The sequence below is a fragment of the Oryctolagus cuniculus genome, chromosome 4, assembly GCF_051225735.1.
Source record: "Oryctolagus cuniculus isolate XC-2025 breed Fujian yellow rabbit chromosome 4, ASM5122573v1, whole genome shotgun sequence".
Taxonomy (NCBI): Eukaryota; Metazoa; Chordata; class Mammalia; order Lagomorpha; family Leporidae; genus Oryctolagus; species Oryctolagus cuniculus.
This window is the reverse complement of record NC_142870.1, coordinates 152194976-152219023: the sequence shown is the minus strand read 5'-3', so window position 1 is coordinate 152219023 and position 24048 is coordinate 152194976. Positions and strand designations below refer to the sequence as shown.

General features: G+C 46.1%; 1 long non-coding RNA gene across 1 annotated transcript in view; it reads right to left on the bottom strand.

Annotated features, from left to right (window-relative positions):
* Positions 1 to 1893: 1893 nt before the first annotated feature.
* Positions 1894 to 24048, bottom strand: part of LOC149127180 (uncharacterized) — an 81042-nt gene continuing 58887 nt past the window's right edge. Inside the window, exon 5 of the long non-coding RNA XR_016233318.1 lies at positions 1894 to 2264. This is a non-coding gene — a long non-coding RNA (uncharacterized LOC149127180). The remainder of the gene's footprint in view (positions 2265 to 24048) is intronic.

Here is a 24048-nt window from a genome sequence, read left to right as displayed (position 1 = left end):
AGTCTTGGGCTCTTGGCCTTGGTGTGGCCCAACCTGACTATTGAAAGTATTTGAGGAGTGAACCAGAAGATGCAAGAGTTCTATTTGTTTTTATGTTTTTTTAAAGATTTATTTTATTTATTTGAAAGACAGAGATACAGAGAGAGGTAGAGATAGAGATCTTCTATCCACTGGTTCACTCCCCAGATGGCCACAATGACCGGAGCTGCGCCAATCCAAAGCCAGGATCCAGGAGCTGCTTCCGGGTCTCCCACGCGGGTGCAGGGACCCAAGGACTTGGGCCATCTTCTACTGCTTTCCCAGGCCACAGCAGAGAGCTGGATCAGAAGAGGAGCAGCCAGGACTTGAACCAGCGCCCATATGGGAGTCTGGCGCTTCAGGCCAGGGCTTTAACCCACTGCACCACAGCGCCACCCCAAGGAAGAGTTCTATTGGTTTTGTTGGCAAGGGACAAAGGCAGATGGGTTGACTAACGAGGGGAACAGATGGTTTCCTACTCTCAGTCCAATCGGAAGTGAGGCCATCAGCTAAACATGAAGAAGGAAGAGCAGATGGTGGAGGAGAGGAGGTGGAAAGCTGCGAGATGGGCTTGGGGGATGTGGCAGATTAGCAGGAGTGCTAAGGACCCCTGATCCACAGGCCAGGTGGGGCGAGTGTGTGAGGGCTCATACACCTTGCGAGGTTGCAAGGTGTGCCCAGATGCAAACCCACCAACCGCGGCCAGCGCTCTCCACAATGGCCGCCCTCCTGACCTCCCCACACTCCCACAGGCACGTGACAGAGCCCGCATTTCTAACTCTAGCACAGAGGGGTGCTTCCCCGTGTGTGTCCGTTTCTCCGATGAACGAAGTTGAGTCTCTCTTCCCATCCTTGTTAGCACTCCCTGTTCCCCCTTCTGTAGAATGCTTATTGACACCTGTCCTAATTTGGCTTCCTCGTAAACAAACCCCCAGAGGAAGACGTGGGAGCAGGTCACTTTATGCAGAGGAAAAGCTAGACATGGAAGAGAGATGTGCACCGGGAAAGGGGAAGGCGTGCCGGCAGCTCTCCCAGTGTGCACGGCGCTGCACCTGAATCCAGAGCGAGCGAGGCCCCACCCGAGGGGGAACAGCATGTGTGCAAGGCCAAGGGGCCTCAGCAGGGTCTAGTACAGCACCCTGCAACCTGTTTTTATTTTTTTATTTTATTTTATTTTTTTTTTGACAGGCAGAGTGGACAGTGAGAGAGAGAGACAGAGAGAAAGGTCTTCCTTTTCCGTTGGTTCACTCTCCAATGGCTGCCGCGGCCAGCGAGCTGCGGCCGGCACACCTCACTGATCCCATGGCAGGAGCCAGGTGCTTCTCCTGGTCTCCCATGGGGTGCAGGGCCCAAGCACTTGGGCCATCCTCCACTGCACTCCCTGGCCACAGCAGAGAGCTGGCCTGGAAGAGGGGCAACCGGGACAGAATCCGGCACCCCAACTGGGACTAGAACCCGGTGTGCCGGCGCCGCAAGGTGGAGGATTAGCCTAGTGAGCTGCAGCGCCGGCCTGTGTTTTTATTTTTTTTCTGATTTGCAAGGATTTTCTCTGTATCTTAGGCTTTATTTCTTTGACAGTCATTAGCACTTTGTCACCTCCAAACCTATAAACTGTCTGCTAACTCTGAAATCTTTAATTTTGGTGTCATTATTTCCATCAACTGTCTCCTGTATGGTCTATACTTTCTGGCATCTTAAAAGAAATCATTCTCCATTCTAATGTCACAAAATAGTCTACATTTTCTTCTAACAGATGTATGGGTTTGCCTTTTATATTTAAGCTTTTGGTCCATTGAAAGTTTCTTTTCGTATATAAAACAAGGTAGGAATCTGATCCCAGTTTTTTACATACAGCAAACCTGTTAACCAGAGACTGTTAATGAATCCACCTAGCCCTAGCAGGTTATAATGCCACATGGTACACCAAGTTTCTCTGCACCCATGGGCCTGTTTCTGCTTCTATCTGTTGCCATCCATTCAGTTCTTCAACCCACTCTCTATATTAGAGTTACATTGTTTAGTATCTCGTACCTTCCGCTGATTCTCCTCCAAGCTCTTGTCCTGGTTCCTAGTGCTGTGTTTTGGGTCGGGACTCCATCCACCTCTGGCAATAGGTCTGCCGCAGATGGTGCTACTTGTGGCTATTCTTCCACAGGTCTTGTTTTTCTTAATTGTTCCAAGAGTTTTGACAGTGGGTTCCCCTTCAGTCCTTTGGCTCATCATCAACCTCTGCTCATGAAGTCTACCTGGGAGGAGTGGCAAAAGATACAGTCAGGTGGCTGTGCAGAATGGGTGAGATGCATTGCCTGGCCGAGTGCACTTTCTACTACTGTTGGCCAATTTAACAATACCTCATTCCCCCGGCATCTCTTGGGATACTGCCTCCTTCCTCCATCCCAAGCATCAGTATCCTTCCGGGACAGCCACCCTCAGTGGTTCACGATGACAGCCCCCATCTCCACCAGGCTCTCTCTTATTCTATGATCTCTGACTACCCCACAGCCTGTTCCCACTCAAGACTTCTTTTTGTCAAATATAACATCCCAAGACCCTTCAATCATTCTTCATGGCAAACTCCTGAGCACTCACCCATAGGCACATTGAAGTTGGATTATGCTTAACATGTGGTACCCAGACCTGAATACAGCACTCTGGGTGTTCTCTATGAAAACATTCAGCCAGGTAAGCACTGAGGTCATGGGGCCAGTGTTGTGGCACTATTACTGGTGAAACAGCGGTGAGGAAAGACGACCTCAGTTCCTTGCCTCATGAATTTCCATGCGGACAAGACAGAGAGAAAAGCAAGATTTATTTATTTAAGTCAGAAACCCCCTGCCGAAGTGGCCTTGGGAGTGGAGTGGGTGGAGCTCCAAGAAAGGCAGACCCCCTGAATTGTGAGGGTCAGAGTCTTTTAAATACTTTTGTGGGAAAGAAAAAAAAAAAAAAAAAAAACAGAGTAGCAGCTAGCAATCGTTAGAAGGCAGGGATAAAACCCATCAAAAGGCCAGATCTGTAATCTTGCCTGTCCAGTCTAGCCTGCTCATGATAAGACAAAAAGCCATCAAAAGGGTGGGATTGGTGACTTCTGTTTTCACAGTGAACTGGGATCTCAGAAGGCTGGAATCACCTCTCCCTGGCTACTCTCATGATGAAAGGAATGGGGCAGGCCTTCTGTCTTGCTAAAGGCAGCTTCTGGGGAGAAACTTCCATTTTGCACCATCTCCAAGATTCCCCTTTCCTCATCGCCACAGGACCAACCTAACTGCCTGTTAACCCGTCTGACTCCTCATGGCACAGCCGGCTAAGCCTTCATTTGCCATGCAGTATCCTGAATCAGAGTGCCACTTCGAGTCCTGCTGTTCTGCTTCCAACCCAGCTCCCTGTCAATGCATCTGGGAAGGCAGCAGCAGGTGGCCCAAGTATTTGGGTCCCTGTCACCCACACAGAAACCAGAATTGAGCTCCTGGTTCCTGGATTTTCCCAGCCCAACCCTGACTATTGCAGCCACTTGGGGGGTGAACCAGCAGAAGGAAGAGCCCTCGCTCTCCGTCCTTGTCTCTCCCTCTCTCTCTCTATAACTCTGCCTTTCAAGTAAATAAATAAATCTTTACAAAAACCCATCAAGGTTGTAAAGATTATTTCTGTTGCCTTCATTTAAACCTGGAAATTTTCAGTGCTGGATTTTAAGTGTTAAGTTTCTGAGAACAAATCATCCCACGTGAGAATGAGATTGTTATTGATGTGGGAAAACACATCAGACAGATAGTTCCTGAGCTGGAGACCACACCTCCTCTGCCCCCGTGTAACCCCACCTGTCAATCAGACTATGTGACCACTCCCCTTCCGGAAGTGTTTAAGAAGCCTTGGAGCTGGCGCGGTGGTACAGCAGGTGAACACCCTGGCCTGAAGCGCCAGTTCGAGACCCGGCTGCTCCACTTCTGATCCAGCTCTCTGCTGTGGCCTGGGAAAGCAGAAGATGGCCCAAGTCCTTGGGTCCCTGCACCCATGTGGGGGACCCGGAGGAGGCGCCTGGCTCCTGGCTTCGGATCAGCGCAACTCCAGCCGTTGCGGCCAATTGGGGAGTGGACCATCGGATGGAAGATCTCTCACCCTCTCTGCCTCTCTTCTCTCTGTGTAACTCTGACTTTCAAATAAAGAAATAAATCTTTAAAAAAAAAAAGAAGAAGAAGCCTGGGGAAGGGGAGTGGGCTCTCTTGCTTGTCCTCTTTCTCTCCCCTCGTGGTATGGAGGTCTGACTTTCCCCTGCCTGGCCCACTCTCCCTTAATAAAGCCCTCATGTTCCTGTTAATTCTTCTCAGGTTCTAAACAAACCTTATTGTGCTATGCATCCTGTTTGAGCCTGTACTTAGAATTCTTCTCTAAGTAAAAGACAAGAACCTGTAATAGGCGGTTGGGGCTAAGCTAGCCACAGCATTAGCATCACACAGCAGACAGTGGCAGGAGCTGGTGGGAAGAGGGTCCTTCAAAGGACAATACCACACAGTCTCCTTAGGAAGTGCATCATGGGAGCCACACCGGGGACAGGGAAGTCACGAGGAGACGAGGGAGAAGACAGTGAAGTGGAAAACAAAGCACAGTGCATGTGTGTACAAGTGGAGAAAAGGAAGATCCTAGAGTTTGGGGAAATCAAGAGAGAAATGGAACCCAGCAATGGGAAGCCCACACCCTCACCCTCCAACTGGACACGCTCATAAAGTTTCCAATTCATTTCTGGGGGAAGTTTTAAGAATGGAAAAGAATGGATTATCGCTTTAAGGGAATGAAATTCCTAATATAAACTGTTCATATATTGTTGCACAGCCCATGCGCTCCAAACACTACTTCTAAGAACCGTGTAATAGGGATATTTGCATGTAAAACTAGAGAAATGTCTACAGCTAAAGCAGAGTGTGCTTTTGGCAGATAAAACCAGCTAGTTTTGAAATTCAGAAATATTTCCTTTCATGAGAATAAAATGAAAGATTTTATTAACAAATGGAAAGAATTTTACTGAGTTAATTCATGCTAATCCTCCTGCCAGATTTAAGTATCAAAGGGGTGGGTGCCTGTATATGACAGTCATAAAAAGGAAACAATGAATAAATAAGTAAAAAACTCAGCTGAAAAAAAGAAAGAAGGGCTGCTGCTGTGGTGAGGTGGGTGAGGCAGCCGCCTGCCATGGCAGCATTCCTCGCTGGAGTGCAGGTTCAAGTCCCAGCTGTTGCACTTCCGCTCAAGCTCCCTGCTAATGGACATGGGAGACAGCAGAAGACAGCCCAAGTCCTTAGGCCCCTGCCACACATGTGGGGGACCCAGATGGAGTCCCTGGTTTCAGTCTGGCCCAGATCTAGCTGACATAGAAGGAAGACCCCCTCTGCCTCTCTCGCTCTCGCTATTGCTATCACGATCAATCTGCCTTTCAAATAAATAAATTTTTTAAAAAGATAGGAAGGGACCCGGAAAGAAGGCAGGGGAAGGAGAAAGCCTGCTGGTGACCCTGCTGTCAGGGCCTCCTCCTTGCGTGCACACTACTGCTGTTACAGAAACACAGAACTCCCCTCTGAGAAACAGAACAGGCTGTAGGGGAAGCAGGCAGGTCAGGTCAAAGCCCAAGGTCAACCTCCCTGTCCAGAAGGGGCGTGGGGATTTAAGGACTTTGGATAACTGGGTTGGAGTTGGGCGGGACAAAGGGACAGCATGTGACAGGTGCAAAGGAAAGACGTGGGGGAGGTGTGTTCAGCATGCTCCTGGACCAATCACGTCTTCACACAGATTCCACGGTCGGAGGTAGCAGCTGGCACATAAGGGGAGGTGAGCCATTCAACCTGAGAAGCAGCCATAAACTAACTCTCTGGTCACTCTGAGCTGATCGGCACAGCTTCTAGCTTCAAGATTGGCTGGAGCCAGTTCCGCCCAGTTTTATCAGGGATCCTGCAGAGAGCTCTGCAGGTTTGTTTTGTTTCGTGTGTGTGTGTGTGTGTGTGTGTGTGCTTTCTCTTTCTTTCTTTCTTTCTTTCTTTCTTTCTTTCTTTCTTTCTTTCTTTCTTTCTTTCTTTCTTTCTTTCTTTCTTTCTTTCTTTCTTTCTTTCTTTCTTTCTTTCTTTCTTTCTTTCTTTCTTTCTTTCTTTCTTTCTTTCTTTCTTTCTTTCTTTCTTTCTTTCTTTCTTTCTTTCTTTCTTTCTTTCTTTCTTTCTTTCTTTCTTTCTTTCTTTCTTTCTTTCTTTCTTTCTTTCTTTCTTTCTTTCTTTCTTTCTTTCTTTCTTTCTTTCTTTCTTTCTTTCTTTCTTTCTTTCTTTCTTTCTTTCTTTCTTTCTTTCTTTCTTTCTTTCTTTCTTTCTTTTTAAGCAAAGCAGCTACCTTAAGTTACCATGCAACAGTGTAGACAAAGAACTAACTTGGGATATTAGAAATTAGGCAGCCAGGCGGACCTCACTGTTCAGCGAGGGGAGGGTTGTCTTTTGTTATCAAAGTGTTCAGCATTGGCCGGCGCCGCGGCTCACTAAGCTAATCCTCCGCCTTGCGGCGCCGGCACACCGGGTTCTAGTCCTGGTCGGGGCGCCGGATTCTGTCCCGGTTGCCCCTCTTCCAGGCCAGCTCTCTGCTGTGGCCCAGGAGTGCAGTGGAGGATGGCCCAGGTGCTTGGGCCCTGCACCCCATGGGAGACCAGGAAAAGCACCTGGCTCCTGGCTCCTGCCATCGGATCAGCACGGTGCGCCAGCCGCAGCACGCCGGCCGCGGCGGCCATTGGAGGGTGAACCAACGGCAAAAGGAAGACCTTTCTCTCTCTGTCTCTCTCTCTCACTGTCCACTCTGCCTGTCAAAAAAAAATTAAAAAAAAAAAAAAGCAAAGTGTTCAGCATTGCTGGCACCACGGCTCACTTGGCTAATCCTCCTCCTGTGGCGCCGGCACACCGGGTTCTAGTCCCGGTCGGGGCGCTGGATTCTGTCCCGGTTGTTCCTCTTCCAGTCCAGCTCTCTGCTGTGGCCCGGGAGTGCAGTGGCCCTGCACCCGCATGGGAGACCAGGAGAAGCACCTGGCTCCTGCCATCGGATCAGCGCGGTGCGCCAGCCGCGGCGGCCATTGGGGGGTGAACCAACGGCAAAGGAAGACCTTTCTCTCTGTGTCTCTCTCTCTCACTGTCCACTCTGCCTGTCAAAAAAAAAAAAAAAAAGTGTTCAGCATCATCAGAATTTCAAACAGCAGTTGCTGTGGGATAACCTACAGCCAAGCATGTATACACTCTTTTTTTTTTTTTTAAGATTTATTTATTTATTATTTGAAAGGCAGAGTTACAGAGAGGCAGAGAGAGAGAGAGAGAGAGGTCTTCCATCCACTGGTTCACTCCCCAGATGGCTGCAATGGCCGGAGTTGGGCCAATCCAAAGCCAGGAGCCAGGAGCTTCTCCAGGTCTCCCACACAGGTGCAGGGGCCCAAGGACTTGGGCCATCCTCCACTGCTTTCCCAGGCCAAAGCAGAGAGCTGGATCAGAAGAGGAGCAGCCGAGACTCAAACCGGCGTCCATATGGGATGCCAGCACTGCAGGCGGCAGCTTTACCCGCTATACCACAGTGCTGGCTGCATGTATACAATCTTATGTTCTCCTTTTATTCCTCTGTTTCCTGAAGCTCATGAAAAGAGTTGATCAGTATTTGAAAACATGTCAAATTAACGATGATACTGAAACTAAACTCCTGTAAGGTATCTCGAAGGCAGACACCAGGTGTCATCAGGTCCCAGTCTCGCAGCCTCCCACCCTTAGCTTCAGATATCCTCAGGAGTGCTAACCACACACTAACTCGCTAAATACAGGAAGTGGTGCAGCTGGCCCAGGGAGACCCCCCCTAATAACCAGCACCTTGCTGACTTGTTCTATCACCAGCAGTTGTTGCAGCCAAGCCGCTTCTTCCAGGAAGACCTCAGAAATTCCCCCTGGATGCCAGAATTTAATACTCGCTGCATTTCCTCCTCTCCTATTCCTTGAATGCTCCTCCTGGGACTTCCACGCTGGAAGTCTTCGCCCTGCCCTTAAAGTGTGCCCAGGAGCCAAGAGCTTCACCCAAGTCTCACACGTGGGTACAGCGACCCAAAGACTTGGGCCATTTCCCACTGCTTTCCCAGCAGCATTAGCAGGGAGCTGGATCCGAAGTAACTTATCCCACCACACCACAGTACCAGCCATCCATATTCACTCCCATCCATATTTTTTGACAGGCAGAGTTAGTGAGAGAGAGAGACAGAGAGAAAGGTCTTCCTTCCGTTGGTTCACCCTCCAAATGGCTGCTACGACTGGTGCTGCGCCAATCCAAAGCCAGGAGCCAAGTGCTTCCTCCTGGTCTCCCAAGCGGGTGCAGGGCCCAAGCACTTGGGCCATCCTCCACTGCACTCCTGGGCCACAGCAGAGAGCTGGACTGGAAGAGAAGAAACTGGGACAGAATCCAGCACCCCGACCGGGACTAGAACCCGGGTTGCCAGCGCCACAGGCAAAGGATTAGCCTAGTGAGCCACGGCGCTGGCCTGTATGTCTTTAAGTTGAGCATTTTTTAAGAATTTATTTATTTGAAAGTCAGAGCTACGAGAGAGGAAGAGACAGAGAGAGAGGAAGAGACAAAGAGAGAGGAAGATGTCTTCTATCTGCTGGTTCACTTCCCAAATGGCTGCAATGGATGGGGCTGGGCCAGTCCAAAGCCAAGACCCAGGAGCTTCATCCAGGTTTCCCACTTGGATGCAAGGCCCAAGCATTTGGGCCACCTTCCACTGCTCTGCCCAGCCCATTGGCTGGGAGCTAAATCAGAAGTGGAGCAGCTGGGACTCAAATAGTGCCCATATGGGATAACTACGTTACAGGCAGTGTCTTTACCCATCTCTAGCCATCATGCCGCCCTGACTGTATGTCTTTAAAGATGTAAAGACAAAAAATGTATGTACTATAGCAGATGGAATAATCCCTGCCCTCCAAAATATCCATGCCTAAACCCCAGGGTTAGGATCTCCTAGGCCACTGGGGCACAAATAGTTAATTTCAAACCTGATAGAACTGGGTGCAAGGAGATGACCCTAGATCTTGGTGAAATTTCACCACCTGGCTTTCTGCTGGCCCAGCACCAACTTTTACAAACGTCTCTCTCAGAACAAACTACTGACAGCACCATGTATCATACACAATCAGCTTCCATCAACAACAGCCAATGGGCTTTCCGCACGTTCGACTCCACCTTGTCACAGGCAGTATGGTATTCTGCACATCCACATGACCCTCCCCAACAGGTAGCTTAAAAGGCTGGCTGCTGTCCAATGCCCAGGGGGTTGAAGTCTCGGTTCAGACCCCACATGCCCTGCTGTCTGGGCAGGCTGAAACCTTACTTCCCCCTACCGTGCTGCCCTTTCTACAACAAAAGCCTTTTCTGACTTAACTGGTCATCTCTGCACCTTCTGTAGACCCTAGAATCTTAAACCTAACACCCTGGCCAGCACCGCGGCTCACTAGGCTAATCCTCCGCCTTGCGGCGCCGGCACACCGGGTTCTAGTCCCGGTTGGGGCGCCGGATTCTGTCCCGGTTGCCCCTCTTCCAGGCCAGCTCTCTGCTGTGGCCAGGGAGGGCAGTGGAGGATGGCCCAAGTGCTTGGGCCCTGCACCCCTTGGGAGACCAGGATAAGCACCTGGCTCCTGCCTTCGGATCAGCGCAGCGCACCAGCTGCGGCGGCCATTGGAGGGTGAACCAACGGCAAAAAGGAAGACCTTTCTCTCTCTCTCTCTCTCTCTCTCTCACTGTCCACTCTGTCAAAAAAAAAAAAAAAAAAAAAAAAAACCTAACACCCTGAACTTAGAAATGTGTTGCCTCACTCTCTGAAGGTTTGGAAGGGAGCCCCCAACACAGTGCTGTGAGTGCGGATAGTAAATGCCATCAGGCCCCAGTCTCCTCGCCCCCTCCCTTGGCATACCACGCTGAACTGAAGGAGCGGTACAGCAGACCCTACAAGATTCTAGTCACCTGACTGCTGAGGTCATTTGCTTCTCCAATGGATGACAACTTGGTGGCCAGGGTTGTCTTCAGGGGTTCGGTCTGGTAACTCGGGGGGAACTCCAGGTCAAGGTAGAAGACAGCTACCACCTGCCTGTAGCACCCAGGCTGGCTGATATGGCAGCCAAAACAACAGAGCATCTTGTTGATGCTTCAGGGCTGGACTGCTGTCCTCCTACTCACCCATAGCCTAAGGCACATATTTCCTTGTTCCTTATCTCAACTTCTTTTACAGACAACCAGAGCACAAAACAGAGAAGGAATGCACCTGACACCAGGGGCTTGTGGTTGCTTCATGATTTTGCCATTACAGCTCCCCTTTCTTGTAGCTTCTTTATAAACCCCACAACATCTCCATTCAACAAAGCGCTAGTTCTTGAGACCCAGAGGTCTGCTACCCTCTCATTTGTCAACAGATTAAACATTTTCTTTCCTTCACCTCCAAACCCTGTCCTTGTTAGTTTGATTTGGCACTAGGGACGGGGACTGAGCTTTCTATAACAGGTTCAATGGAATGAGATGACAACAGATAAATTAAGTAGGAAAAAGCACGCACAAATTTATTAACAGAGAAAGAAACAATCCCGAAGTGTTAATTAACCCCCAAGCCCAACATGATTCAGAAGTTTATATGTCCTTTGTCCATAGAGGAGGGGGAGAATGTGGAATGCAGATAATTTTGAGGGGAAAATGAATGAGCCCAAGAGGCAGACGTTATCTTGTAAATGAGCCTGAGAGATGGTGGCAGAATCTTCCAGGTGCGGTTACATTCTTCAGTCTTATCTTCCAGGAAAGAAACTGAGATTCCAGGGTGAAACCAGGAGGTAATTTCGCTTCCTTCTGAGGGTCTGGCCTCAATTTACCTAAGGGAGTTCCAGATAGAGAGCTCTCCAGATAGAGAGCTCCAGATAGAGTGCTTGGGGAGGAGAACCAAGACAAGAGCGCAGTTTCGGAGGCTTCTGGGTGAACCAAAGGGTGAGTTCAGGATCTTGAGATCAACAGAGCATCCTGGATGCCCCAGGTGGGCCTGGTGTAATCACAGGGCACCTGAAAGAGAGCAGGAGGCTTAGTCGGTGTGAAGACAGAGTCGGGGTTAGAGAAGAGCACCAGCTTTGGACACTGCAGAAGGGACAGCAGGCTGAGGAGCGCCTGTGTCCTCTGGAAGCTGCACCAGGTGAGGCGATGACCTTCCCCTGGAGTCTGCAGCAGGCCGGCTGCTCTGCTCACACTTAGACTTCAGCGGCGGGAGATCCGTTTCGGACTTCAGACCTCCAGAACCAAAGCCCCTGGGTTTGTAATGGGAGAAACTGCTACACTCCCGGAAGCCCTCCTGTACTTTACTGCCTTCTGCCACTTTCTTTGACAGCATTCACAATAGAAGACAGCTTCCTGGACAGATTAAAGGGTAGAGAACCGGGTAGACGGATTGTTACAGGGAAATGGCAACAACGGAGGTGGCCTCCGTTCTTGTCGCTCACGCAGAATTTCCATGCGAACAGGAGTGTGAGCAAAGCAAGATTTACTGAATGCAGAAATCTGCTGCGGCGTTCAGGAAGGAGGGCTCCAAGAGAAGAAAAACCAGAAAAACTTGTCCAAAAAGTGGGGTCTCGTAGCACAATTCAGGGGAGCAGAATAACAGCAAACAAGCAATCAGAGGGCCAAATTGTAATCAATAAATTGTAATTTATCACGACCTGCTCTGTGACATAGGTAACTTCATATTTCTGTTCTCATGACAAAGCCAGGAACTCAGAGCAGCAGCGCTTTTGTCTTGCTAGAAGAAGCTTCTGGGGAGAAGCAAACATTTTAACTCCACTCTAACAGGGACCTGACCTAACTGCCTACTAGCCCATCTAAGTCCTCACAACAGGATGAGCCAATGAAGCAAAATGTTATTGGTAGATTCTACCTGGTAAGTATATGAGATGCTCACTTAAATTCTTCCGAATTTTCTGTATGTCTGAAATTTTAGGGTGGATGTTGTGGCTTAGCAGGTAAGCCTGTCACCTGTGATGTCAGCATCCCATATAGCGGCCAATTCAAATCCCAACTGCTCCAATCCAGCTCCCTGCTAATGCACCTGGGAAAGCAACACGAGATGGTCCAAGTCCTTAGACCCCTGCACCCATGTGGGAGACCAGGAAGAAGCTCCTGGCTCCTGGTTTCAGCCTGGCCCAGCCCTGATCATTGTGACCATTTGGGAAGTGAACCAGCAGATGGAAGATCTCCCTCTCTCTGTCCTTCCCTCTTTCTCTCTCTCTTTCTCTCTCTCTCTATAACTCTGCCTTTCAAATACATAAAGCTTTTTTAAAAAAATTTTAAAAATAAAATAGTGGGGAAAAGGAGAAAGTATACATAAATATGTCATTTTCCAAAATGTATGTTGACTCCCTGAAAAAAAAATTATGTCTCTGTCTCATCTCCCAGCATAGCTTTGAATTTCTCTGGAAATTTTACTTTTCTACCTATTTGAGTTGTTCGATTTCCCTGTGTTGCTAAATAACACCCCAAACTGGTTGGAGGCATTGCTGCAAACAGGGTCCCCTCTCCTGACACGCAGAAAGCCAATCACTGACGTGGGTGGGTGGGGTGGAAGAAAGCAGGTACTGATTGCAAAGAGCAAGGAGCTGGGCAGCTACTGCTTAATTCCCAGGCTCCCTGAGGAGGTAGGGGTGAAGGTTCTTACAGACTGAAATTGGGGCTGAGAGGCACAGGATGAGCTTATGTCCAGCTGCTGGTTGGTCAGCAGTGCTTATGACCTTTCATTGATTGGTCAGTGATGCTGTGCTCTTTAGGGAAATTATGATGGCCCAGGTGAGCTCCAGTCGGTCTTGAGGTTATGTGAGGTGGCAGCTACATTCTACCCAGACCTGGAATTCCCCTACACAAACCACCCCAGGACAGTCCTGGCCATCAAGGTTCTTATCTGTTGCAGAAGCAAATGACTGGTTGGGTCTGGTGATTAGAACCTTGTAGAGCCAGCTGTATCACTCCTTCAACTCAGTGAATTCCTTTGATAAAGGACAGGCAAGGACACCTTGGGCTAAGGGGGGGTAGACAAGAGGCTGGGTCCTGCTTTTACATTATGGGGGTTTGGTTTCATCTGCTGACTAAGTACGTGAAGTTTCAAAAAGTCTGAGAAACATAGAAAAGGTAATAAGATTGTGGAGACTGAAGGCTTAACCTGTATATCAGTAGCAACAAGCAGTAATCAACACTGGGTTTACTAGCCAAAGAAAAGTAATAATGGGATGTTAACATATAGGTTTGCAAATGAATTGACTGTAACATCAAATATGAAACATGGAGGTATTCTAAAAATTGATAAATATTTCTTAAATCAAGGGAAAAATCAAGAAATATAATTTGATGTTACTTTCAAGGAAAATATATTTCACATTAACTTTGTTAAAAAATATTTACATATTTATTTGAAAAGTCAGAGTGACAGAGAGAGAGTGACAGAGATCTTCCATCCACTGTTCACTCCCCAGGTAGCCACAATGGCCAGGGCTGTCCAGGCTGAAGCCAGGAGCCAGGAGCTTCATTTGGGTCTCCCTGTGGGTGTCAGGGGCCCAAACACCTGGGCCATCCTCTGCTTCTTTTTCCCAGGCCATTAGCAGGGAACTGGATTGGAAGTGGAGCAGCTGGGACATGAACAAGGACCCATATGGGATGCGGTGTCACTGGCGTCAGCTTTACCCACTATCCACAATGCCAGCCCCAAGAGGGATTCAATTCTAAGACTACTTCCTCTGTCCCTCCACGAGAAGGATTTGGTTTGGAAGGGTGTGTGTGTGTGTTTGTGTGTGTGTGTGAGAGAGAGAGAGAGAATTTCTTTCTCTTTGGTAAATATGGGGGACTCAATTTTGATTCCATCCAAAAGCCTTCTGATCTCTATTATAGCTGATGATAGCAACCTATAGTTATCACTGTATGACTAAGTGAAATTGAATTCTAAAAAATGAAGGAGAGAGCTTCCAATATGGCAGAGTAGGGAGGGAGCTTACTGCTCTAGTCTAGGAGAAGATAGTTTGAAAACAGTGGAGAGAGTGCAGTATCAGGGAAGAGTTAGAAAGAAAATGGCAGAGGAAACTATATGCAAATTAGAGGGACACAGTGGACCTTTGTTGAAGGCGTGGATGCCCACAACTCAGGACCCCAGCAGCTGAGAGCCTCTGAACCAGCAGTAGAGAGTAAGGTGGGACCAGATCACTGCAGCCCAAGCACTGGTGATAAAGCTGCAGGAAAAGCCTAAAGAGACCCCGCTTGGAGCCCCGTGGGGGATAGTGTACCATCCAAACTAGAGGAGAAAGAAAAAGGACAGACACATTTCTCTCTCCCTGATCACCTTACAATGACATCCTGTAACAAGCCGATAGAGCAGGCACCATTTTGGACAGAAGACAGCTGAGCAGAGAGTCCTGACTCTGGTGGGGAGAACTAACAGGGGACTGGGTACTCAGGCACTGGTCTCCTTTGAGGAGAGGAGATCAGCTGAGCAGAATAAACCTTCCTTCTGATAAAACAAAAAAAGATTTACTGCACCAAAGCTAGGTGTGCCACCTTAGACATGCCCTTCACCCTGGAGAACAGAACAGAGCTCCCTGGCCACACCCACTACAAGCCCCTAGATATTCACTGAAAGCAGACACTCCACGTATGTACAGAGGCATAGCACAAAGATAAAAGGCTCCATGGGGTGGAGGGAGACAAAGAAGAAACCAAAGAGTATTTCCACAAATGCCAGATAACAAATGCACTAATTCAAGAAACAAGAATAAGGAAGACAACATGATGCCCCCAAAAGAACACACTTCAATACTAGATTGTGAAGATGATGAGATGGAAGAAATGAAAGAAACAGAATTCAAAAAATCGATCATAAGATTACATAGAAGTAATCAGAAGCAAATGCATGAATTACTGAAATCCAAACAGGACATGAAAGAAAATTTCTCCCATGAAATTGAGATCTTAAAGAGAAATCTAATGAAATGAAGAATTCAATAGAACAAATAAGAAATGCAGTTGAAAGCCTTAACAACAGAATTGGTGAAGCAGAAGAAAGAATATCAGACTTAGAAGACAAAGCACAGGGAATTATTCAGTCAAACGAAAAACGAGAAGAGGAAATTAGAAAACTAAAAAACACTGTTGGGAATCTACAGGATACTATCAAACAACCTAACATACAGTTTCAGACGGCGTGGAAAGAGAGAAAGGCCATTTAGTGAAATAATAACAGAAAACTCCCTAATTTGGAGAAAGAAAGGGACATTGAAGTACAGGAAACAAATGGAACTACTAATAGATATGGTAAGAAAAGATCTTCACCATGACACATTATAATCAAACACTCCACTGTAAAGTGTAAAGAAAAGATTCTAAAATGTACACAAGAGAAACACCAGATTAGTTTCAGAGGATCTCCAACTAAACTCACAGCAGACTTCTCATCAGAAACCTTACAGGCTAGGAGAGAATGGTGAGATATATTCCAAGACAAAAGAGCGAAAAACTGTCAACCCAGAATACTATACCTGCAAAGCTCTTATTTATGCATGAAGGTGAAATAAAGACCTTCCATAATAAACAAAAATTGAAAGAATTTGTCACCACCCTGAAAAAGATGCTTAAGGATATTCTGCACAAAGAAACAGAAATATGGTCATCACTACAAAAGAAGGTAAAGGAAAAAAATCTCTCAGTAAAAGTTCAAAGGAAATTCAAAGAAAAAAATAGGAATATTTTTGGAAAAATGGCAGGGCCAATATGTTACTTATCAATAGTCACCTTGAATGTAAATGGCCTCAACAATCCAGTTAAAAGACATAGACTGACTGAATGGATTAAAAAAAAAAAAAGCCCATCTATTAGCTGCCTATAAGAAACACATCTCACTAACAAAGATGCATGCAGACTAAAAGTGAAAGGATAGAAAAAGACAGTCCATGCTAACACAAACTATAAAAGAGCTGGTATAGCCATCCTAATATCAAACAAAATATATTTTAACACAAAAACTGCTAAAAGAGACAAAGAATGGCACTATGTAGTGAATTAAAGGATCAATTCAACAGGAAGATGTAAATATTATAAACATATATGAACCTAATTACAGGGAACCTGGCTATTTAAAAGAAATGTTAAGGAATCAAAAGAGAGACATAGACTCAAATAAAATAGTAATGCGGGACTTTAATACCCCACTTTCACCAATGGACAGACCAACTAGACAGAAAATCAGCAAAGAAACAGCAGAGTTTATTGACAATATAAACCAAATGGACCTAACAGATATCTACAAAACTTGTCAACCTACAGTTGCAGAATACACATTCTTCTCAGCAGTACATGGAACCTACTCTAGGATTGACCACATGCTTGGCCATAAACCACTTGTCTCAGCAAATTTTAAAAAATTGAACTCATACCATGCACCTTCTCAGACCACAATGGAATGAAGCTGGAAATCAGCAACTCAGGAATCTGTAGAACATATGCAAACACATGGAGACTGAACAACATGCTCCTGAATAAAACAGTGGGTCACTGAACAAATCAAGAGAGAAATAAAAAAATTTCTGGAAAGAAATGATGATGACAATATAATGTATCAAAACTTATGGAATACAGCCAAAGCAGTGTTAAGAGAAACGTGTACAGCAATTGGTGCCTAAACCACAAAAGTGGAATGGCACCAAATAAATGAGCTATCAATGCATCTCAAGGATGTAGAAAAACAACTGCAAACCAAACCCAAAACTAGCGGGAGAAAAGAAATAATTAAAATTAGAGGAGAAAACAACAAAATTGAATCAAAAAATACTAAAGAGCTGTTTTATAGAAAAAATAAACAAAGTTGACACACCATTGGCCCAACTAACCAAAAAAAGGAGAGAGAAGACCAAAATCAATAAAATTAGAGATGAAAAAGGAAATGTAACAACAGACACCACAGAAATAAAAGAATCATCAGACAATACTACAAAGAGCTGTATGTCAGCAAATCGGGAAACCTAGATGATATGGATAGATTCCAGGACACATATATCCTACCTAAATTGAGCCATGAAGACACAGAAAACCTAAACAGACCCATAACCAAGATGGAAACTGAATCAGTAATAAAGACCCTCCCCTCAAAAAAGCCCAGGACTGTATGGCTTCACTGCTGAATTCTACCAGACATTTAAAGAAGTATTAACTGCAGTTCTTCCCAAGTTATTCAAAAGAATTGAAAGGGAGGGAATCCTACCAAATCCTTTCCATGAACCAAGTGGAACCTTAATTCCTAAATCTGAAAAAGATGCAACACAGAAAGATAACTACAAACCAATTTCCCTGATGAGCATAGATGCAAAAATCCTCAACAAAATTATAGCCAATTGAATCAAACAACACATCAGGAAGATCACTCATGAAGATCAAGTGGGATTTATCTGTGCTATGTAGGGATGGTTCAACATTCACAAAACAATCAATGTGATACATTACATTAACAAACTGAAGAACAAAAACCATATGATTATCTCAACAGATACAGAGAAAGCATTTGATAAAATACAATATACTTTCATGATGAAAACTCTAAGCAACTTGGGTATAGAAAAACATACATTCCTCAACACAATCAAGGCAACTTAGGGCCTACCCACAGCCAGGATCCTACGGAATGGGGAAAAATTGGAAGCACTCCCATAGAGATCTGGGGGACATTCATCATCCAATCTCCAGTACCCCAGCCCATAGCATTAACACTACTGGGAGTAGTAATATATGTAGCTGAAAACATCCCCCAACATTCTTTGCAGATAGAAGTGGTCATGTGAGAAGTGAGCAGAAGTCATGGGGTGGAGGCACCCTATAAAATGGAATGTCTGGCCGACAACTGCACTTTTGTTGCTTTTCTTTTTTCCTCTGGACAGGATGGCTAGAGCTTCGGCCATGAGTTTGTGATCAAGAAGGAAAGAACAAGAGTTATAGAGACCTTGCCTCTGGCTTCCTTGTAAGCAACCACCTGCTCCCAGACTCCTCATTATATGAGAAAAGCAAACCCTTGAATTATTTGGCCCTCTGTTTTCAGATTTCTAGACAGACAGCCAAATGTAATTCTGAACAGTTAGTGTTGGGTTCAGAAAATATCACTCTGAAATATGGTGCTTTAGACCTCAAAATAGAACCAAGGACTCTCTCTGACCTTCTGCCTCCTGTCTCCTCTTCTCCTGTAAAGTGTAAGATTTCTCGGAATATGTCTTATCTGCCAAAAACAGTTCCTACCGTGGGATTCAATTGCCATGAACCCCTTCCCTGGATTCTCAGGAAAGGAGGCTGAAGTCAGACTTTTCCACAGCCTGTTGCCTATTCTGAGGGCAACAACCCGAGAGCCCTTATCCGCCTTTTTCCGCCATGCTTTCTCCCCTCACCCTCCCAAATCCACCTCCTTCCAGAAACTCCAAGCTTGTATTCCTGTCTGTAGCTTAGTACGCTATGTAGCTTTAACCATGTGGACTTTCTTCTCATCCTGTTTTTGCAAGGCTTCCATGCAAATGCACATAACACACTTGTATGATTTTCCTCTTGCCAATCCGCCTATGTGGCAGAGGCCTTTGTCTTTTAACTAAACTTGCTTCTAACTGACATGGTAAAAGTTGTGGTGGAAGCCTTCCCAAGGTCAGAAGCAAAAAAAAAAGGGGGGGAGGGGGAATCAGGAATCTGACCTGGGAATGAAATATAGTTGTTAACTGCTTGCTTATGAATACTTCAACTGTAGTTATTATCTACTTATACTTAACTATTTCAGGTTCTGCTGACTAGTACAGAGCAATGCTGTTAACCCTTGCCAGACAGCACAGACTCAGTATGTGTGTAGGGAAAAAAAAAAAAAACAACAACAACTATCATCAGTAACTATGTACCCACAGGCAGTATTTTATCAATTTCTATGGCCACCATGTAACATTACACTATCCAATCAAGTGCATGCATGTAACCATATAAGGGAGAGAATGAGGCTAAAGTCATATATAAGAAAATACCCCTCTTTGTTCTAGGCTCAGGCTTTTAGATAAGAAATTCCACCTGGGCCTCATGCCGGCATAAGTAATAAAAGACTCCTTCCTGTTAAAGGCTTGGTATCTTGTCTCTGTACACGAATCCCACTACATCTAACACCAGTTAATTCCAGAGACTCACATTATTGAACCTTCAGAGAATAAAGGGAAACTACAAGCTTCCCTCTAATACAAAGGAAAAAGGAACAGCCTGGAGGGAGTCACATTTCAGATGCAATGTTTCACAAGCTTCCAGGTTTCTAAAACTTCACATCTCACTGCAACAGTGTAAAAGGGTTTTTTTTTAAACAGTCTTAAAAATAAAAGTCTCTTTAAACCTTTAAAAGTAAGATTCTGCCTATAGAATTTGGTGTGAAGGTTAAAACTAGCCTTCATTTAAATGACAAATATCTTGGAAATCTAGAACAATCTGGATGGTTTATGTGAATCACAGACTACTGACTATTTGCAGAGCTCTCCTCCAGCCTGCCTGAGTTCTTATCTGGGATTCCCCGTAACAAAAGACAGATGAACAAGAATTCAGGTTTAAATACCATGTTCTCGGAAACACGGGTTTGAGAGAGGCTCTGTTAAAGTGAGATGGGGGTTGGGGTCAGCGTGCAGTGCAAAACTCAGGTGCAACCTGTAACGTCGATGGATAACTAAAGACTCCGTCATCCTCCCTGGCTGCAGAGGAGATACCTACAAAATGGCCAATTCCTCTAAAGATGCAAATTTCTCTTATGAAAGAGTAACTTCTCAGAACTCCTGTGTCTGCAGTTTCTCAAAATAACCAGCTCAAAATAGCCCCTATATGCAAGAGGCATGCAAGTATTTGGGATGGCTTATTTTGGTCTCCTGCCGTCATATTTTGAGGTGCTATGTCCTGAACCTCCTCAGGTCAAATACAAACAATGTACTGACTCATCCTGGATTTTAGGAATAACAAAATCTTCAAAGAAAGATGGAAAACTTTCCAGTCTATACTATGAGATCAGAGGTGGTAAATTTGGAAAACGGATGCAACCATTTCTAAGCCATTTCAGGAAGTAAAGGAAAAGCCAGATACCATTGCTGAAAATGCTAACTTGGAAAACGTGGTCCTCAGCTGCAGGGCCCACTTCCAGCTTGTGCCCACTGTGGGCTGGCAGGGCTGCTCCTCACTGTCCCCTCGTTAGCACCCCCGGTCCCATTGTTGAGGATGCCCCTGGCTGTGACACAAAGCACATGGGGACACTTAGGCTAGCTCTGAGTCCGTTTTCTGCTGCTATAACAAATCATCTGAGATCAAGTAATTTATTTTATTTTATTTTTTTGATAGGCAGAGTGGACAGTGAGAGAGAGAAACAGAGAGAAAGGTCTTCCTTTACCATTGGTTCACCCTCCAATGGCCGCTGCGGCCGGCGCTGCACCGCGCTGATCCGATGGCAGGATCCAGGTGCTTATCCTGGTCTCCCATGCAGGTGCAGGGCCCAAGCACTTGGGCCATCCTCCACTGCACTCCCTGGCCACAGCAGAGAGCTGGCCTGGAAGAGGGGCAACCGGGACAGAATCCGGCGCCCTGACTGTGATTAGAACCTGGGGTGCTGGCGCCACAGGTGGAAGATTAGCCTATTGAGCTGTGGCGCCAGCCGAGATCAAGTATTTTATAAAGAACCTAAGTTTATTTAGTTTGTAGTTCTGGAGCCTGGAAGTCCCGTATCATGGCGCAGGGGTCTGCTCAGTATCTAGAGGGGGCCTTTCCACTCCATCCTAGCCTGGCAGGGGGCTTCACATGGGGAGACAGAGCGAATGTGCTACCTCAGGCCCCGCTTCCTCTTCTTATGAAGCCAGCAATACCACCGTGGGGGTGCCGTCCTTCCCACTTTATCTAAAACCTAATCACCCCAAAACCAGTAATACATGAATGTCTTGCACTTTCAGAAACACCAGATTTTTTGAGGTATAATTCACATTATAAAAAAAATTCACTCTTTCAAAACATACAATTCACTGGTATATTCACAGAATTGTGCATCCACTGCCCCCCATTTTAGAACATCTTCATTATTCAAAAATGAAACCCTGGGGCCAGCATTGTAGGGTAATACACTAAGCTACTTCCTGCAATGCTGGCATCCCATATGAGCGCAAGTTTGAGTCCTGGCTGCTCCACCTCCGATCCAAAAATGAAACCCGGCACACGTTAACAAACACTACACATTCCCCTGTCCCCCCACCTCCTGTTTCTGGCGATCACTAATATCTCTTATACAAATGGACTGTTGTGGACTTTTCATATAAATGGAATAATTTTTTTTAATATTGATTTATTTACTGTGGGGGCAGAAGGTGGGGGGGGGGGGACTTCTATTGGCTGGTTCACTCCCCAGATAGTCACAACAACTGGAGCTGGGCCAATCAGAAGCCAGGGGCCAGGAGCTTCTTCCAGGTCTCCCACATGGGTGCAGGGGCCCAAGGACTTGCCACCTTCTACTGCTTTCCCAGACACATTAGCAGGGAGCTGGATGGGAGTGGAGCAGATGGTACTGAAACCAGCACCATATGGGATGGTGGCACTGCAGGCAGTGGCCTTACTCGGTATGCCACAGCATCAGACCATAAATGGAATAATTTCACATGTGGACTAAACTACTTCAGCATAATTTTAAAAAATTATACAGTTTTATTTTAAAATTTTGTAAACTACAGACAATTGGGGGGACATTTTCTGTCTCTGTCTTCAATAACTGTCATATATATGACATGGTAGATTTTTCCAGGTTTTGTTTTTTGAGATAATGTATTTTTAATTTACATTCTAGCATTCTAGTCAAGGGTTTATTGACTCTATTAAATAAAGAGTTCAACAAATAAAACGTAAAAACCAAAAAAAAAAAAAATAGTCCAGTAGGAAGACAGGCAAGGTGTATAAACAATAATCAAATGAAAAGACATTGAGGGGCCGGCGCTGTGGCATAACGGGTAAAGCCCCTGCCTGCAGTGCCAGAGACCCATATGGGAGCCGGTTCACATCCCAGTTGCTCTATTTCTGATCCAGCTCGCTGCTATGGCCTGGGAAAGCAGTAAAAGATAGCCCAGGTTCTGGGGCCCCTGCACCCGCATGGGAGACCCCGAAAAAGCTCCTGCCTCCTGGCTTCAGATCAGCGCAGCTCAGGCCATTGCTGCCAACTGGGGAGTGAACCAACCAATGGAAGACTTCTCTCTCTCTCTCTCTCTCTCTCTGCCTCTCCTTCTCTCTGTGTGTAACTCTGACTTTCAAATTAATAAATAAATCTTAAAAAAAACTTGGAATCTCAAAATGACAATTTCACACTTATATATTACCTTAAAAAAAAGACAAGACGTTGAATGTGAAGGTTAGGTTTCCAACATCTGAACTTTTGGGAGACACATTCAAACCACAGGAAGCTCTTAAATGCTTCCAGCTGACAATGACATACATATTTGGCTCATAGTGCCCTGGCTAAGTTCAGTGACATCACCGTGACAAAGGGTAGGAAGGGCAGTCTTCACACATACCCAGAGAGCCACCACAGGCAGGAGGGAGACTGAGTGCCACGGGACAGCAACACAGCCCTGAGCAGGTGTCCTCCCTAGCTTCCAGGCTTGTATTCTGAAATGCCCACTGGACTGCAATACCTGGGTAATTCTCTAGTGTTACAGAACATCCCCAAAATGGGTTGGAAGAATTGCTACAGAACTCCCTCAACCAGCCATTTCCTGACACCGGGAGGTGGAAGAAGGGAAGTGTTTACTGCAAAGGAGCTAGGCAGCTGTCACTTATTTTGTGCGTCCCTGAGGGGCTAGGAGTAAAGACTGGGACAGACTGAAGTTGGGGCTAAGAGGTGCACATTCAACTCACGACCAAGTTCCTGGTTGGTCTGCAGTGCCCATGGCCCTCCTTCATCTGTGTTCTTTAGAGAATTTTGATGATTGCAAACTGGGTCCCAGTCAGTCTAGGGACTATGTGTAGGTGGCAGTTACTTTTGCTTGGGGCCTAGGGTTCCAGGAAAGGAAACCTCTGAAGACAAGATCCAACATCAAGATACTGTCTACAGGGAAGATACACAACCTCATGGGTTTGGGTTTAGGGATCCTGTAGGACCAGCTGCACCACTACCTCAATTTAATGAGCTGATTGCAGTAAGAGGTTGATCTGCAATCATAAAAAGCAGGGCATGGAAACTTTTAGGCTAAAGGGGAAAGACTGGAAAACCATAGGAAACTAGGACCTCGTGATATCTAGCGTCGGCATCCAAGGCAGTGCTCGGGCTCAGTTAAACTGGTGTGTTGTTTTCCAGACTAACCTTGGTATATCCCTGTTTCTGCCGTTCTCTGTATAAAGTCTTTCCAGCCCCCTCTTTCTTCCTCTCTCTGCATTCAATCACAGAGAAATCTGAGTTCTGACTCTTGGAGTTGTCTTTGCACTCCTTCTCATAGCGAAGCAGTTGGCAAATCCAGAATGTTGATCGGTGACTGCATGTGGATCATTTAACTGTGGCTGTCGTAAAAGCCATGAACGAAAGGAAAGATGGGGCCAGCAGGTAAAGCTGCCGCCTGCAGTGCTGGCATCCCATATGGGCGCCGCCGGTTCGAGTCCTGGCTGCTCCACTTCGATCCAAGCTCTCTGCTGTGGCCTGGGAAAGCAGTAGAAGATGGTCCAAGCTCTTGGGCCCCTGCACACGAGTGGGAGACCTAGAATAAACTCCTGACTTCAGATCGGCCCAGCTCTGGCCACTGCAGCCATTTGGGGAGTGAAACAGCGAATGGAAAATCTCTCTCTCTCTCTCTCTCTTTCTGCCTCTCTATAACTTTGCCTTTCAAATAAATAAAGCAATTTTAAATAGAAAAAAAAAAAAAAGAAAGGAAAGATGGGCGTGAAGACCTACACAGGACAGCCTGATGTGATCACAGGCAACCAAAGAAGACTTCATGAGGCAATGACACTTAA